Source organism: Castanea sativa, chromosome 5 (genome assembly GCF_040712315.1).
Source record: "Castanea sativa cultivar Marrone di Chiusa Pesio chromosome 5, ASM4071231v1".
NCBI classification, from domain to species: Eukaryota; Viridiplantae; Streptophyta; class Magnoliopsida; order Fagales; family Fagaceae; genus Castanea; species Castanea sativa.
In genome coordinates, this window is record NC_134017.1 from 42878653 (window position 1) to 42893522 (window position 14870).

General features: G+C 35.6%; 1 long non-coding RNA gene across 1 annotated transcript; it reads left to right on the forward strand.

Annotated features, from left to right (window-relative positions):
* The first annotated feature begins 10773 nt into the window (after positions 1-10773).
* LOC142633380 (uncharacterized) lies at positions 10774-14554 on the forward strand. The gene is made up of 5 exons (XR_012843894.1): positions 10774-11021; positions 11382-11452; positions 12680-12784; positions 13610-13701; positions 14299-14554. It is a non-coding gene; the product is annotated as an uncharacterized LOC142633380 (long non-coding RNA).
* The last annotated feature ends 316 nt before the right edge of the window (positions 14555-14870 follow it).

The window sequence follows — 14870 nt, forward strand, 5'->3', positions numbered from 1 at the left end:
AAACAACCTATTAACACAAAAATGCGTCAAAATAGTTATACCAAATAAAGAAAATATAATTATTTACAGACCTCAGTAGGTTATGCCCCCTAAAAGAAAACACGCATGCGGAATTGTGGAAGCCCATATGCACCTGCTGCCATCATCCCCATCCAGACTTGATAGTTCATGCCAATCAAACAACCCAATGCATAAAGTCCAAGAAAGCCATTTGCAAATTTTAAAAGGTCAACCACATTTTCCATTAAAACATATCTTAGCTTTAAATGTTGCACCAAGTTCATATAAACAATTAGTTCTTCATTTTTGTTATCATCCAATGGATTTTCTTTATTCTTAAACCGATTAAAACCACTAATGCCTTGACAAAGAGGTCCACCACATATCACATCAACATCACCCTTGTGGGATTCTTTGAGGACACCAATCTATGTGCCATTCACACCAATTAAATGTTTATAACTAAACAATTAAATCAATGAAGAATCAAAAACCAAAAAAAATCAACAAAAAAAGAAAAACAAAAATCTATACATATCTATACTATATAAATAATGGAAGTTTTGCAATAAATTATACCAAACTATTTTTGCACTACATCTTTAGCATCCTTTATTATTATTTGTTTTTTTTTTGTGTAGCTTTTTACTTTGTTGAACTTTTCATCTTTTTCAACTATTGTCTGCTTCATTCAATCTTTCATCTCCTTAAATCATTATTTTTTAAAATTTTCATTTGATTCCCTTTATATGTTTTAAATTTATTCTTCTTAAATTTTACAGTTTCACTTTGTTCAACCTTTCATCTACTTCCACCATTCATCTTTTATCTTATATAAATTTCTTATTATTTCATGTCTACCGCTCTCCACTATTCCTTCCAAGTTGTCAATGACAAAGAGGTCAATACTCTCTCTCTTTCTTTCTCTCTCTCTCTCTCTCCAATTTTGTTTCTCTTTTGGTCAATTTTAATTGTTTCAACCACTTATTTTTTCACTAATATCTCTTTTTGTTATTGTTGATTTAATTGTCAAATCACATTTGTTTCTCTTTTTGACATATTTTTATAGAATTTTATGCATATTTAGGTATTTTGGTATTCCAATTCTTGATCACAAGTTCTTTTTTTATATCCCGGTGGTTTGATTTGATTTGGGTTGATAATTAGTCGCTTCCCAAGTAAGAATTTGATTTTTATAATGGAGGGTGATTTTTATAAAACATGAAAAGATAAATTAAATAACAATAGATTGCAAATGTATGTAAAAAGAAGCAAATAATATTAAAACATACAGTAGGAAGGTCAGAAATTGCATCTTTAAGTGAAAGCTTTTCTTCCAATTTAAGATTGTGCCCTTCATCATGAGCAACTATATTTTTCAGCATTAGTACATAAATAAACTTGTATAAACCATCAGTAAACAAAATAGAATTTCTACTATAACACCAGGTGACCCTCTTATACCCCAAACTCTAACGGAATAATCACCCTTACAAAAACATCACGGGTGGGGAGTGGGAATTGTGGCAAATTCTGCAAAAGGAAAACAACTGATTAACACAAAAATGCTTCAAGATAGTTATACCAAAAAAAAAATATATATATATATATATATAAAATTATTTACTAACCTTAGTAGGCTGTGCTCCACATAAGAAAACACGCATGCGGATTTGTGAAAGCCCATATGCACCTGCGGCCATCCTCCCTAACTGGACTTGATAGTTCATACCAATGAGACGACCCAATGCATAACGTCTGAGAAAGACATTTGCAAATTTAATAAGGTCAACCACATTTTCTATTAAAACATATCTTGGCTTTAAATGTTGCACCAAGTTCATATAAACAATTTGTTTATTTTTGTCATTGTCCAATGGATTTTCTTTATTCCTAAACCGATTAAATCCACTTATGCCTTGACAAGGAGGTCCACCACATAACACATTAACATCACCTATCTTGGACTCTTTGAGGACACCAATCATTGTGCCATTCACACCTATTTATATGTATATTACTAAAAAATTAAATCAATAAAGAATCAAAAACCCAAAAAATGAACAACAAAAAACCTATACATATTTGATAGAGATCAACTAAGTATAACCCGTCCTTAGTTGTTGTCCATGACTTGAGCACGTCCAAAGAAAACCATCCAAGAATGAGATAATGCCCATCCATTAATAACAATGTGATCCAATTTGAAGGAAGTTCTCCATGGACGACTAGATCCATGGACGACCAAATTATACTTTGTAAATTCTACAAAGAATCCTCCAAAGGTTCCACATAAACAAAACACAACACGTTGCTCTTAATACGTGGAAGGAATTTCTCGCAGTTCGCTCCACATACTCCATTTTCTCCATTAACCACCAACATCACCCACGATGGTGATGGATCCAAACAAGTAGACCCACGTCTAACTCTCTATAAAAGGAGCAAACCTCATTCACCCAAGGTAAGTCCTAACCATTCACTATTTTTCCATCCTTGTGTTCTAGAGAGAGAAAACTGACTTAACTGTCGGAAGGTCCTTGGTTGGGTCATACCGGTCACCTTTGACAGTTCTTTCTTTCTTTTCAGGACTTACAGCCATTACCATAGCTCAAAATATTTCAGTCTATTGATTTTCGTGCATAATCAGTTGGCGTCGTTTGTGAAAAGAGAGGTTAAAAAGTTTCTAAGTACTAACTTTTCTGCTTTCCAAGACAAAAAGGCTGCATGGTTCGGACTTGGTTCGGATTAGGTCAATGGCCACTAGTCCAAGACACCAGGAGTGTGAAAACGCCTCTAGTCACCCAAATCGTGCACCACCACCCCCCATGACTGTCCAACAACAATTACAGTCCATAGTAGCAGTGATGTCAGAACTGACACAACAGAACCAAGAGTTAACTAAAGAAGTTAATAGACAACGTCAACAACATGGTGGAGAACGAGGCCAAAATTTAGGAAATGAAGGTGTTGAGAACAATGCTGAAAGAAACTAGTCCAAGGGTACTATCATTCGTAGGGTACCACATTTGGAGAGAGAGACGGATTAGATGAAAAGAGCCATGGAGGAGATGAAGGATTCCATGAGGAGAGCAAACCATGGGGATGATCTCGTCCATAGGACAGATTCCTCTTTTGTTGCTTCCATCACCAGTCATTCCCTGCCTTTCAAGTTCAAAATGCCTACCCTGGACTCATATGATGGGACACATGATCCTTGCGATCACATTGCCACATTCAAGATGATTATGCATCTCCAAGGTGTTCCGGATGAATTTATGTGCGAAGCCTTCCCTACCACGTTGAAAGGACTAGCCAGACTATGGTTTGGAAAGATACCACCAAACACCATAACTTCGTTCTAGGAATTAAGTAAGTTGCTTGTTAACAATTTCGTAGGTAGACAAAGGTAGAAATGTCCCTCATCCAATTTATTAAGCATACAGCAAGGAGAGAACGAGAGTTTACGTTCTTTCATCAGCCGTTTTAACAGAGAAGCCCTATTAGTGGACAAGATGGATGACAAGATCCTTTCAGCAACTTTCTACAATGGAGTCAGTTCAGACTTATTCATCCATAAGTTGTATGATCAGGAGCCACAAACAATGGTTGAATTGACACATTCATCCCAGAGTTTCATAAATGCAAAAGTTGAGATTATCGCTAAGAAAAAGAAGTAAGGTGAGCGGCTGGACAATGGATATGTACATCATCCAGAGCAACACTCGTCCAAAGAAAGCTAAAGTAGGGGAGAAATAGGATCGTGATGGCAAAAAAGCAGGGTCGTCCTTAGGACGATATTCGAATGACATTCCCTTGAACACTCCACTTGACCAAGTGTTAATGTAGATAAAAGATGATCCATCCTTGAAGTATTGGAAGATTTACCACTAGATGAGTTCAACCCGGAGAAGTTTACCAAGATTGAGATGAGTATGAAGGAAAAGACAAAGCATGACCTTGTTAGATTTCTCAAAAGAAGCACATATGTTTTTTCTTGGAACCATGAAGACATGTCTGGGATTGACCCAAGTGTGATTACTCATCGTCTAAACGTGTCTCCGTCCTACAAGCCTATTTGTTAGAAGAAGAGAGTGTTTGCCTCAAAACGTGATAATGCTATCAAAGAAGAAGTTCATAAGTTAGTCACCGCAGAATTCATTTGCAAAGTTTACTACCTTGACTGGCTAGCTAACATAATGATGGTCAAAAAGGCTACTGGCAAATGGAGAATGTGTGTGGATTTCACAGATTTAAACAAAGCATGTCCTAAGAATAGCTATTCTCTTCCATGCATTGAATAGTTGGTAGATTCAACAGCAGGACCTCAGCTATTAAGTTTTATGGATGCATTCTCAGGGTACAACTAGATCAAGATGGGCGAGGCGAACCAGGAGAAAACATCCTTCATCACAAGTCAAGGTTTGTTTTGTTATAAGGTAATGTCATTTGGTCTAAAAAATGCAGGAGCTACCTACCAAAGGCTAGTCAACCATATGTTTCATCCACAAATTGCGTGAAACGTTGAAGTTTACGTGGATGGCATGTTGGTCAAAAGCACAAGGGAGACACAGCATTTAAACGACCTTCAAGAAACTTTTGATACGCTCAAGCGATATAAGATGAAGCTAAACCTAAGCAAATGTGATTTTGGAGTTGCATCAGGGAAATTTCTCGATTTTATGGTTTTATAGGGAGGGATTCAAGCAAACCCTGATAAAATCCAAGCAATATTGAACATGGAGCCCCCGAAGAGTATTAAGGATGTCCAGAGTCACTGGACAAGTAGTTGCCCTTAACAGGTTCGTTTCAAAAGCTACTGACAAATGTTTACCATTTTTCAGAGTATTAAGGAAGACATTTGAATAGACGGATGAATGCCAACAAGCATTTGAAGATTTGATCGCTTATCTTGCTTCAACTCCATTGCTGAGCCCATCCAAGTCAGGAGAAGAGTTGTACCTCTATTTAGCAATGTCTCCTCATGCAGTAAGTTCAGTCTTGATCAAGGAAGAAGATAAAGTACAAAAACCATCTACTACATTAGCAAAGATTTAAGAAGGGCTGAAGGATGGTATCCGCACATGGAAAAGCTTGCATTCTCATTAGAAAAACTTGCATTCTCATTACTACACCCGCTAAAAAGGCCATGAACAAGCTGGAGGCCGCTGGACGACTAATCCAATGGGCAGTAGAACCTAGCAAATTTGATGTGCAGTATAAGCCAAGAGAAGCAATAAAAGCTCAAGTCCTTGTGGACTTTATCGTTGAATTCACGCCGGCCAGTGGGTAGCAAAATGGAGATTAGAGGGCAAAGCAATGGATTGTTCGTATAGATGGCTCGTCCATACATCATGCAAAAGGAATTGAGATGGTTTTATGTTCACCAGAAGATCATCTTGATTATGCAATCCACCTTCAGTTCCAGACAACTAATAATGAAGCTGAATATGAAGCCCTGCTTCAAGGCTTGGAGTTAGCTAAATCACTTCGAGCAAACTCAATCCTCGTCCAAGGAGACTCAAACTTAGTGATAGGTGATAGGCCCAATAAATGAAACGTGTGAAACTAAGGAAGAACGAATAAATAAGTATTTGAGCAAAGTTAAGCAATGCATCAAAGGCTTCACAACAACCCAGTTCCAACAAATACCAAGGGAAGAAGACACAGAAGCTAACGACTTAGCCAAGACGGCATCTGCAAACGAGGTAACGGGTGATCAAGTTAAAATCCAATACATTCCTAACATACATGTGCTAGAAGTGAATCAGGTAGATGGAGTTACCAATTGGACCACCCCACTTATGTCTTACCTCAAGGACGAAGTCCTCCCTAAAGATAAGGAAGAGGCAAGAAAGCTAAAGGTAAAGGCGGTGAAATTTATCCTTATGGAAGAAATGTTGTCTCTCAGCCCTACCTAAGGTGTTTAAATCTAGACGAATCTCTTTATGTCCTGAAAGACATCCATGAAGGAGCTTGTGGAAACCATTCAAGGACCAGGTCCTTCATCTATAAGATGATCCACACAGGATATTACTAGTCGTCTATGCAAGCAGATGCTAAAACTTATGTTAAAGCATGTTATCCCAGTGGTTTGATTTGATTTAGGTTAATAATTAGTTATTTTGAAAGTTAGAATTTGATTTTTATAATGTAGGGTGATTTTTATAAAACATGAAAAGATAAATTATAACATATATAAAAAGAAACAAGTAATGATAAAACATACAACAGGAAGGTTAGAAATTTCATCTATAAGTAAAAGTTTTTCTTCCAAATTAAGATTGTGGCCTTCATCATGAGCAACAGTATTTTTCTGCATCTATACATAAATAAACTTATAAGAAAACCATAAGCATAGAAATTGAATTTCTACTATAGAGCCAGGTGGCCTATGTATACCTCGAACTCTAATGGAGTAGCCCCCCTTACAACAACATCATGGGTGGGGAGTGGGAATTGAGGCAAATTTTGCAAAAGGAAAATAATCGAATAGCACAAGAATGTTTCAAGATAGTTATACCAAATAAAAAAATATAATTATTTACAGATCTTAATAGGCTATGCCCCCATAAGAAAACACGCATTCAAAATTGTGGAAGCCCATATGCACCCGCAACCATCATCCCTACCCAGACTTGATAGTTCATGCCAATTAGATGACCCAATACATAACGTCTGAGAAAGCCATTTGCAAATTTAACAAGGTCAACCACATTTTCCATGAAAACATATCTTGCCTTAAATGTTGCGCCAAGTTCATATAAAGAATTAGTTGTTTATTTTTCTTATCATCCAATGGATTTTCTTTATTTCTAAACCGATTAAAACCACTTTTGTCTAGACAAGGAGGTCCACCATATATCACATCAACATCACCCTTGTGGAACTCTTAAAGGACACCAATCTCTATGCCATTCACACTAATTTAAATGTTTATAACTAAACAATTAAATCAATGAAGAATCAAAATCCAAAAAAATCAACAACAAAAAAACCAAAAAAAAAATCTATACTATATAAATAATGGATGTTTTGCAAAAAAATTTTACAAAACAACAAAAAAACCAAAAAAAAAAACTATACTATATAAATAATGGATGTTTTGCAAAAAAAATTTACAAAACTATTTTTGCACCACATCTTTAGCATACTTTAATATTTTTTTGTTTTTTGCAATTTTTTACATTGTCCAACTTTTCATCTTCTTCAACTATTGTCTTCTTAATTCAATCTTTCATCTCTTCAAATCGTTGTATTTTAAAATTTTCATTTGATTCTCTCTATAGATTTTTAAATTTATATCTTCTTAAAATTTTCAGTTTCACTTTGTTCAACCTTTCATCACAAGTTCTTTTTCTACATCCCTGTGGTTTGATTTGATTTGGGTTAATAATTAGTTTTTTTACAAGTTAGAATTTGATTTTTATAATGTAGGGTGATTTTTGTAAAATATGAAAACAGAAATTATATAATAATAGATTGCAACATAAGTAAAAAGAAGCAAGTAATAATAAAACATACCATAGGAAGGTCAGAAATTGCATCATTAAGCAACAGCTTTTCTTCCAATTTAAGATTGTGGCCTTCATCATGAGCAACTGTATTTTTCTGCACCAATACATAAATAAACTTGTAAGAAAACCATTGGCAAACAAAATAGAATTTCTACTATAAAGCCAAGTGATTCTCTTATACCTCGAACTCTAACGAAATAACCCCCTTACAAAAACATCACGGGTGGGGAGTGGGAACTGAGGCAAATTCTGCTAAAGGAAAACAACTAATTAGCACAAAAATGCTTGTAGAGGCCTCTCTTTGCATTAATGGGCCAGGGCTCATTCTGCTATACTCAGGCCTGTGGAGTAGTGGGTTAGAGAGTTGGGACTGGCCTATTATCCTAATGGGATTATGTCACAGGCTAGCTTGTGCGCAAGCCAAGCATTTCCAATACTTAGACAAGACAAGAAGTGCTACAGCAAACTAGGTGTCTCAGCGAACACAGTGGAGAACGCCATGACAAAATAATTGATATAGCAAATATAATTATAAATACTGTAGCAAAATAGCTGATAAAGCAAATATAGCAAAAGATACTACAACAAAATAACTGATACAACAAATATAATGAAAGATACTACAACAAAATAGCAAACAGTTACTGCGGCAGAACAAATAACAATAAAGATGTTAAATAAGTTGAGAAAAGCCACAATAGGAGGATGGGAGCAATTCTAGGCAAATAGGATTGTGTGAGTTCACCACCTCAATCTTGGGTCAAGTCTTTCAAAAATAAACGGTTCAAGAAGGAATTCGAACCTCGACATGAAGAACCTTGTCATAGGCTCAAAGTTGTACGTTAAAGGACCTAAAAGGTTGTGCGTTATTACTCATAGTGTTTTAGAGAGTGGGTGTGTCAAGAAGGAAGGAAAAGATGGTCTATTAATACATACCCCTATTTTTGTCGTGTTTTCTCTCTTCTTTTTACCACTTTCTTTCTTTCTTTCTCTTTGTTCTTTTTACTCTTAGTTTCTTACTATTATCTCACCGTGGGTTCCTCCTTTCTTCACTTATGGCTACCTCTTCCTTTTATATTGAACTGATTCCATGGGATTTCTCCCTTTTTCCCCTAAGACTTCACCAACTGCTTTTGGTTTCTTGTGGGCATTCCTTCAGGACTGCCAACCGACTTGTTAGTTGCCTGGCCACTACCTCTGCTCAAAATGTGCTTGCTGCTCCACTCCCTATTCTAGGACAAAACTCCTCTCTTTTTGTTTCTCCCCTTACCTTTCCTACCTTACCCGAATGGCTAAGGGCTTACAGCCCTCTCTCTACCTACCTCTATGGCATGCATCAGGTGGTCCTAGCCCTTTGCTTACCTCTTTCGGCGAAATACCATCCTAGTAAGGCATTTTTTTCCAAAAGAAGCCTGGGTAAAAACCCCAAAATAACCTTTCCCCCCCCCCACACAACCACACCCTCTGAGTACCTTGAGTGAAGACCCACCTCTCCTGTATTGGTTGGGTACAAGTGGGAGGTGCTCCGACCCTTGTGTGTTCATTCTAATCCCCTTTGCATTTGTCTTTTTTGCTCCCATGTCATTTCTACAGTTCCTACCATGTCTCATTATGTTATGTGCCTCTTGTGTTCATGTTTATCCTCCATGGTATGAAGGGTGTGGGCTTTTGGGCTTGCATTGTTTCTCCTTATTTCCTCACAGGCTTTGGCAATGGCATGGTAGAAGTTCTTGCCCATCCAATCCATTGGGCTTTTGCCCTTAGTGCTTCTCTTCTTGCTATGCCCATGGGCTTGTTGGCTATTCTTTCTACCACATAGGCCCATTGGGTTCTTTCACCTCTTTTCTTGGGCTTTCATAGCCTGTTTGTTTTACTTTTTTACCTGTTGTTATGCCTATGGGCATACTGGCTATTATTCCTATCATGTTGGCCCATTGAGCTTTTTACCTCTTTTCTTAGGCTTCCATGGCCCATTTACTTCACTTTTACCTCCTATTGTGCTTGTGAGCCTGCTAGCTGTTATTTTTGCCGTATTGACCCATTTGGTCTTTTACCTCTTTTCTAGGGCTTCCATGACTCATTTACTTTACTTTTATCTCTTGTTGTGTCCATGGGCCAGCTGGCTGTTATTCCTGCCATATTGGCTCATTAAGTCTTTTACCTCATTTATTGGGCTTCCATGGTCCATTTACTATACTTTTACCTCTTATATGCCCATGGGCCTACTGGCTGTTATTCCTACCATATTGGCTAATTGGGTATTTTACCTCTTTTTTTGAGCTTCCATGGCCCATTTACTTTCATCATGCTTTTTTCACATCCTTCTTCTTTCTTCTATTGTCTTTTTTTGTTGATGGGCCTTATCTGCCATTGGGCCCATTTTCAAAAACAGGAATCAACAATGCTTCAAGATAGTTATACCAATTAAAAATGTATATAATCAATATATATATATATATATATATATATATATATATATATATATATATATATATATATATATATATATATATATATAAAACCGAAACCCCTAAAGTTTTCACAATTTTCCACGTCAGCACAATATTAAAAAAAAAAAAAACATAAACACAAAAAAAAATTTCTAAAACCAAAAATAAAAACATAAACACAAAATAAAACTTTTCTAAAACCCAATAAACTGCTCTGCCGTTCCCTCACACGTAGCTCTCTGCCTTCTTCTTCCTCTACCTTGTCCTTCCTCCAAAACGCAGACCCACGCTCTGCCATTCCCCCACATGCAAAACGCAGCTCAACGGCTCCACCTTCAGTCCAAAACGCAGGCCACCATCAGTCCTTCTTTCCCACAACTCAACGTCTCCACCTTCTCCGGCACCACCCTTCTCCAGCTCTACATTTGTCTGCGCTACCCATCTCTCACTCACAACAGTTTCTCCCCCTCTCTCACCCTCAGTTCTTATCTCCCACAACCCTGTCAACACCTGGGTTTCTACCACCGGGTTTGTTGTTGGGTTCTACCCCTATCGAATTTTTATTTTTATTTTTGGTAGCTAATTTGAGTTTGGGGTGAGTTTGTAGAGAAATTCGAGTTTGGTTTTGAGAATATCTGCATATACATGGCTGAAATTAGAGAAGCCCCAACACCCCAAGGCAGAACAACCCCACTTGAGGGTGTGGCTGAAGAGAACAGAATCCCAACCCTTCACCCTCAAAGTGTTTGACAAAATTCCTGAGCCCCAACGCTTCCTTTCCTCTTTCTCTTTTGTCTTAATTTAAGTTTTTTTTTTTTTTTTTGCAGAGTTTCCACGTCTTCTTCTTCTTCCAAGTTTGGGTTTGAGAATATCTGCTTATTCATAGCTGTATTTTGACTGAAATCAGTGAAGCACCCAACACTCGAGGCAGAACAACCCCACTTGAATGGTTGCCTTAGTCCCTACCGTTAAGCGAATCCTACCACGGGTCCATCTGTGGCAGAGGGTGTGACTGCCTTTTCGGTTGTCATAATTGGCCACTTGGCCTCACTAGGTCTATCTCTATCTCTCTTCGAATTTAGACTCTCTGTTCTATAAATTTTTTCCCGTTACAAGATATTTTTTATGGTGTAATGCTTGTGATTAAGATGACTGATATTTAGGTAATTGTCATCTGAAGCTTCGTATTATGTTTAGTTTAATTGTTTCATCTCAAGACCTTCATTGTTTTTATTACTTCTTTATCTGATTTTAAGAGTAGCATCTACATTTTTTAGGGGTTTTGTTTGATTCTAATTTTTTAGTTATGCTAAGGTTTGTATTTTTAATATTGGTATAACCATGGAAGCTAAGATCCATAGCTATCAGCCTACTACTGACTATTATTTTTTGCTTTCTACCATGCACATCGAAGGACCAAGTCCATAGAGTTTAGAAGCTGTCTACAAATTCCAGCAATAGCAAAGAGCATAGCAAAGTGAAAAGGTAGAGCTATGTTTTTACTTCTTCCATATCTATTTTTGAATCTATAGTTTTTTGATGTCTCTGTTTCTCCATTACTTTCTTTGGGGCTTGATTTAATTTTTATTTGATTTAAAGTTTGGTTGGGTGGGCTGTTGGGATATGAGTTGCATTACAACATAATTCTTACCAATTTAAATTCTGCTCTTGCAATATGCCTTAATGGCTCTACTTTTTTTTTTTTTTGGTGGATTACTTCATGCTTCCTGAATCTCATTCGAAGTAATTTGTTGACTGATTGATATTTTTTGGCAACATGTAAAACCCAAAAATATGGAATCCTTGATTCAATGAAAATTATTAATGCAGAAAGACTGATTGCACAATTTTTATTAACATTTTCTATCAAATGTAAAACAGCATATATAGCCACCAAACACTCTACAGCTGACATGAAAAACAAACTGAATTTATGTCCCAACTGCCACCAAAATTAAGCCTTTAATAGAATGGAATGGAAAGCTCTGTTTGTATAGAGGATAGAATGAAGGAAATGAAGGTCATATTACTTGAAATTGATTTACTTAATATTGGGCTTCTTCCTTTTAAGACTTGTATGAGCTTTGTTTTAGGCTTGCTTGAATTAGTGTAGGATATCTGTGGCTATCAATACATGAGGTGAGATTAACCAAATAGGCAGTTTGCTTAGCTACAGGCTATTTGATTAGCATGGGCTTTAGGAGATGATGGCTAAAAGAAATTGACCATTAACCCAGATTTTTGGGTGCAAATTGGTTACATATGCATAGCAAAAACAAAACTTAAGAATGTGTGTTGAAAAGGTGACCATCATAGTAAGACAAGCATATATGGGGGTCTGTGAGATAAACCTCTAATCTTCTCTGCCGAATTTTGTGATTTTTCTTGGGTTGTCCTTGATTAATTTAAGTTGAATCTTCGAATTGAACAGTGGGAGCCATCCCAATTCATAAGGTTATTATTGTACAATCTACTTGTATTTTAGATTGAGCCAATCGTTTGAGAAATTCACTAAAGCTATTTGATCTGTTAGATATGGGCTTAGAGAGCAAATTTGGAAGTACTAATAGATACATGTTTTGGAATTTTTTCTGTTACATTTGTAGTTTTGCAATGATTTATGACTATCATGCTACTATTTTGAAGTTGAGTTTAGACATTTTTAATAATGCTCACTTTCATTAAGTGTTGTTTCTTTTACATGTACACAAGGTGTTTGATGAAATTTCTTATGAGTTCTAGAAGCCATAATATATGGAGAGTCGTAAGGAGGAAGATAGGTAAGAAATGTGATGCTCTATTGTTAATTTAATCAAGGTAAGCTGTGTTTGATTCTTATTACTATTTATCAATTAAAAATGTATTGTATATAAATGTTTTTCTTTTCTTCTAAACTTTGTCCCATTAATTTTATTTTCTTTTTCTCCTGTTTTATCCTATACAATTGTTCAACTCAGGAGCACTACACCAAATTCTAGATGACTTTTCAATTGAACTAGGATAGGCTTATAGATATACATACTCCAACTTATAGATAGTCTATCCATTTGGATTAAAAAATTGTTGTTTTTTACCTCCGGTAATATGCCATTACATCATTTATGAGATTTGTGTTACCAAGATTTTGTATAGCTCAGTCTGTTGTATTGTTTATAGTGATGGAACTATTGAGAGTGTATTGTGGTTTCTTCAATGAAATTGGTAGGTTTAAGAATATTTGCAAAATTGAGAATATTGTTTAATGGTGGGGAACATAATTTTTTGTTGGCTGGAAGCATAGACAAACACAAAATTTTAAAGGGTGATTAGAGATAATAACCTAGAATATGGTAGGTGGATGGTATGTTGATGCTATAGTTTAGAATTAGTCCCTTTTAAATTTGATGATTTTTCTACACAATGATGATGGACTATTTAGTACATTGAGACAATTCTTTATTATGTTCAAAATCCTAACTTTCTTGATGTGTGGCTCTAACAACCTTTCATATGAAAGCCAGGAAACTTTGAAATTTTAAATTAATAATATAGATCATGTAGTCCAAACAAAATGTTCAAATTTATGATTTATGTCCCTTCCCATTCCTCTCTCTCATTTTAGATAAAATTTTTCTTGGGGAATGATCTTAATCTGTATAGCAGATTGCTTGCAGCCTGGCAATGTTGTTGACTACAAGTATTATCTACATGGGCTGCCAGTGGATTTTGATGAGTACCTTCGCGTATTATATGAGGTTTCTTTTAAACCTTCTCTCTTTTTGTGTCATTGCAATTTTTTTAATAATGATTTCTGTTTGGTTACTAGGATTTGGGCATCTTCTTTATATAGCTGTTTGGGCTTTTTTTTTCTCCCCCCTCCCCCCAAAAAAAAATCTATTTGGTTGCTGAAGGAAATCAAGTTCAAATTAGAATCTCAAATAAATTACATCGTTGGCAAAAGAAAGCCAAAATATTTAAATTTTTACAACATTATTAGATTGCATGCATGGGATCTCTTATGGTCATTCTCTCAAAATTTTACACTGAACTACTAACACATGTGACTCTTGACAACATCATATGCATTGAGAATTGACTTTTTGAAAATATGCAACAAATTTTTAGAGAAAAAACACCATTGTCTAATCCTTTAAGCAAATATGGATTCTAATTTAAAAGTGGTTTACACATTCCAATCATTTTAAAAGGGTGTTGATGATTTTGCTTTAAATTACTGGGACTGTTTTTCTAATTGAAGGGGTTGCCGATATTTCCTAGAGGTATGAAAGGTTTGATTTTGCATCGACAAAAAGTAGATAACTCAATTCAGTTATGATCCTGCTTTCATGCAGGAAATGAGGACAAGAAGACAAACATCTCATGAGTTTCACATACACAGTTGCAAAACCAGTTCATAAACCATAGAAATATGGACTATGTAAATGGACAAATGTCTATGTACAATGATAGATTTGATTATTCAACTTATGGTGGTGTTCATAAAAGTAACATTCCACTAGCATTGATAACACCTACTCTTCTAAGTTTATGAAATTTTACATGTATTACTTTTGTGATATTTTGAAATTATGTTGTTTTAGGTTTCTACAAGTTTTGTGCTTATTTTTATTTTTATGTGAACTTTTATTTTGAATAAATTGTTTTTATTTTCATATATTTTCAAGTCAATACTTTGAACAAAATAAATATATGTAATTTCTATTTAAAAAGAAGCAAGTATTGATAAAACATAGAGTAGGAAGGTTAGAAATTGCATCATCAAGCAAAAGCTTTTCTTCCAATTTAAGATTGTGGCCTTCATCATGAGCAACTGTATATTTCTGCATCAATACATAAATAAACTTATAAGAAACCCATCGGCAAAGAAAATAGAATTTCTACTATAGAGCAAGGTAACCCTCTT